This window comes from Rutilus rutilus, assembly GCF_951802725.1.
Source record: "Rutilus rutilus genome assembly, chromosome: 2".
Taxonomy (NCBI): domain Eukaryota; kingdom Metazoa; phylum Chordata; class Actinopteri; order Cypriniformes; family Leuciscidae; genus Rutilus; species Rutilus rutilus.
The window spans coordinates 45,516,218-45,520,724 of record NC_140210.1 but is presented as its reverse complement, the minus strand read 5'-3'; positions in this window follow the sequence as shown (position 1 = coordinate 45,520,724).

The following is a 4,507-nucleotide window of genomic DNA, read 5'->3' as shown; positions in this document are numbered from 1 at the left end:
CTCTTTCTGACACAGACTCTGTGTTTAACACGAAGCGCTGGACGACACACACACACACACACACATGCACACACACACAGTCATAACCATCAGCAACTACACTGAGTTTAAGTGGGTCAATGCCAGTTTCTGGCAGACGACACAAGCACTCAGAGACCAGACCGACGACAGATACAGGAGAAATAGTTTTAATGGTCTTCATAAACACTAATACATCACTGATGGATCTATTTAATAACTCCTAATAATGGAGCAGTAATGTTCACTGCAGAGCCAAATGACGTCCAGCTCCTCCTCAGTGGATCTAATGGGTGGAGGGAGAGAGCTATGGGTCGGTTAGGGTGTTGTTGGACCGTCTCGCTCCACCCATTACACCCAAATTACATCCAGAGAGAAGAGCTGGACTTCTCTCTCCACCCACGACTCTGCAGTGAACAGCCTCTCAAAATAGAGGAATTACATCCATTACTCAAATCTTTCCTGCACTTCCATTGACTTTACTGTCATCTAGTGGTCAAAAAGATCCAGTGCACTTTACTGCCATTACAGCAGCTTTTACATCTGACTCTTGGACATGTTTGACAAAAACAGTGCAAATGCATATCAAACACACTGACTTGTTTAAGCAGTTTCAACGTAATGGAAATTGAACTAAGATCATCTAAGTCCACTTATGAGGCCAAAGACAATGAGAAACAAAAACAAAACAAACATTTAATTCAGACTCAAAACCAACTGAGTGACTGTAAAATCTGCTTATTATATAATTAATTGGATGATATCAGTAACAGGGAGGCTTGCAAAAACACATTTAACCCTTGTGTGGTGTTCAAAACCCTATATAACACCTTTGATGTTCCCGGTCAAAAATGACCGGCCTATAAAAAATAGCTTAAACTTGTTATGCTATATTATCACCCAATATTGTATTCAATCTTTTTGTCAACTTGTTCTCTTTCAATTAGGACTGGTTTTATATTTATATTTGCATCTGATTAATCGTAGGCCTCATGTATCTGAAAGTAGGCATCTCATTTTTTGAGTTAAAAAAGCATTATTTTTGAATAATTTTAGAAATATTAAATAAAATATGAAGAAAATTGGCACTGTTGATCACACTAGTCTACTTTAATTTTTCACCATTTGTTTTGAAAAACGCATATTTTTACATATGTGCATGTGCGTTTGCAAACATTGAGCCCTTGGACGTGTGCATGTGTGGATACATGCATAAGGTCATTGACGAATAAGGTTTTTAAAAGTGTAAAAAAAATAGAATGGAGATATAACTATATTTGAAACCATTGTTTAGTTTACCTAGGTGTTAACAATAAGATTGTGTGGTTTGTACAATCAATTAACACTGTTTTTTGTCATTTTTTACAAGATGGAAAAAATTTGTCACCAAAAAAGTCATTCGGTTTAACCACTGATTTGAAAGTTAAAAACTGATTTGACATTGATGTTGAGATAGTGTATATAGTGTGTACCACAGAAGAAATATTACATAAAATTATCACTGATCTCATAAATGTAATCATTTATTGGACTACTCTAAACACTCCAACATATTCAAGTAAAACATTGCACAGGGAAAGGAGAAAAGGGGAAATGTAAAAAAAAAAAAGAGCCTTATCTGCTTTATATTTGTATTATTGTAGTTCCTTTAGTTATTAAAAACAACATTATTCCATTTAAATATTTACTATATCGGTTTTACCGAATGACCTTTTGACACTTCAAAATCTTTAAAATACCTTTACATGTAGTAAAATATAATTAAAACCTTTTGGATTCAGTAAAAGAGATCAAGCTGTACTACCTTACATACTTTGGATGTTATATATTTGTTTTTTTATTATTATTAAGGCCTTTGGGCAAAAAAATGACCCGTCACGTCATTGACCCATACATGCAACCCAAACACACTGAGATCATATTTCACAAGATCCATGTTTATTCTGAGCCTCACAGTAGAAGTGTCCACTGAAACTGGAGTTAAAGCTGGAGATGCTGAAACTCTGTCCAGATCCAACAGCTGAGGTTTCATTCTCCTTAAATGGTTAACTTTTAAAGAATTAATTTGATGAATTATTACTCAATTCTAATTTGTTAAATTTAATTAATAATATTGCTTGTAATCTGTTGCCTCAATTTTATTGATTAGATATCAATAAAATCAATGTATTCTTTTTTACAGTGCAGAGACGTCTATTTGTTGTCCGTGTTTTCATCTGGAAGACGTAATTTTAGTGTTATAACTCTTTGAAAATTATGAGAAAATGTTAGTTGTAAATGTGGTCATTTTGTTCTGAAAGTTCAAAATACTGGAAGTGAAAATGAATCCTAGTGACTTGAAACTCAGTTTTACCAAAGTCAAAGTCTTTGGTTTTACCTTGATTTGCATAAAACACACTAACAAGATCAGACACTGGTACTTTATACACACAATGAACATAATATTACAAATAAGTCCAGGTGTTTTCATGCAGCCACCCCTGTGCTGGAGTGTGACGAGGGAAGATTTCCTCAATTCTGTGTTTCAAACCACATGTTTTGTCTGTCAGTTCTCTCTGTTGACTGGTTTGTCTGGAACTTGGAGCAAATCCCAAACGTTTTTTTTTTTGCCCCCTTGAAGGACACTTCGGGAAGGGAACGCCATCAAATATTGATTTGAACGCCATATTTTTCAAATAGAAGTGAACAACTGGATCCCTTCACTGAAGAGCCCTTCCACAAGGCCGTTAGTGAAGGGAACATGCAATGGTCATTTCAAGGAAGTAATTTTTTGTTATTTGTGGTCATGTGACCCAGGGAATACTAAATCATTTTAAAACTGAGAGTTTGAGTTAACTAACAAACAGAGCAATTCAAGTTGTTTTGTTCTGTTCTGTCAGTTCTTTCCATTTGTAGCAAAACGTGGCACGCTTAGTAGCGACGGGAATAACGGGGAAAACAACCCAAATAAAAAGGACACGCAAGTACGTTCCACTTAGAAATAGACAGAGGCGTGAGTTTCCGTATAGAAATAGTAGGTTTTATTAAAGTTACAATGGTTGGCCAATAGTCATTTAAGACCAGTACTCAGCACCATTGCCAGCGGTCGAACGAGATAGCAACAAAACAGAAATGAACAATAATAATTGCAGGGGGTTTAGGCTTTCTTGTTGAAGAACGGGCTGGTATGACAGAAGACCCTCACGAAAAGAAAACATATTTCCCAATATATGAATGATCAATATCAGTGTTTCCCCTACCATTATATAAGGGGGGCGCCCCGCCCTCCTAACGGCTCCCCCCGCCCCCCTTGGAGGTCAAGTAAATTTGATTTGATTTTCTTTATAGCGACAGATTACAATTTGTTATTTTATAAAAAAAAAAAACTAAATGGCCCTTAAGTAATATGTTATTTATCTTATTTCCACGATGGCATGTCTTTTCTGTCTGTGTTTACAATTATCCCAATGAGTGCGCACACTCACACACAAACAAACACTTGCGTCACATACAGTTGAGCACTAGCGGACAGAGAGCGCGCGGCTGGAAATGTGTCGCTGAACTGAAGATGGCAACACTCGCTCTACTGCGAGTAGCAGCCGGAGTAGCTCTCCTGCTCCAAGTCTAACGCCCGTTTCACATATATTTCGTTTGCGGTGAGTATTTTTTTTCCGTACCCATGTTAACAGAGCTTTCACACTGCACGAGGATGCAGTCCGTCGATGATCGATCTGTTCCAGTTGCGGTGCGTATACAGCAGTGCAGAGATCGTTTCTGCACCGAGTCTATTTCTGCTGTGCTGCAAACGCTGAATTAAAGTGACAGCGCATGTTTCGTGGTCAAAATGAACACCGATTGACCTGAAAATGTAGTAATTTCACCATAAGTGCGATTAATTAAATAAAATGTAGTAATCTCACCATAAATTTATTTAATTAATTACTACTTTTTTCACTTTAAGACTGAGTTAAAGCAAGGAAAACTACAATTTACCTCAACAAGGCGACATAATGAACAACACTCGTCTTATTCGTGGAGGTGGAAAAACAAGTTCTTTGTGACATGCAAGATTTATTGTATTAAAATTCAAATACAAAAGATTTTAATATAAGTACATGGTTAAATATTTTACCACTTGCTTGAGCAACTTAATATATAATTATATCGAAGTAATGTATTGAATAATACATTGTTTAAATTGTGTTTACGTGAACGCGCGTTCACAGCAATGGTGCGTCTGACAGGATTATTCTCTCCAATAAATGCATCATAGAAATAAAAACTTCTCATAAAAAAAGCCCATTTAAAATTTATATATATATTGGTTAGTATTTATAAATCTTTTTTTAGTTGTTAGTTAAAAAATAAAACTATTTAAGCTCTGGTCCATTAATATTAACAAATACTTCTATAAATTTAACAAAGGTTATTTGCAAAAGTCAATTTTAAAAAGATTTAAATATGTTTATTTATTTTTTTAAAGAGATATCTTATGTTAACATTTTTTAAC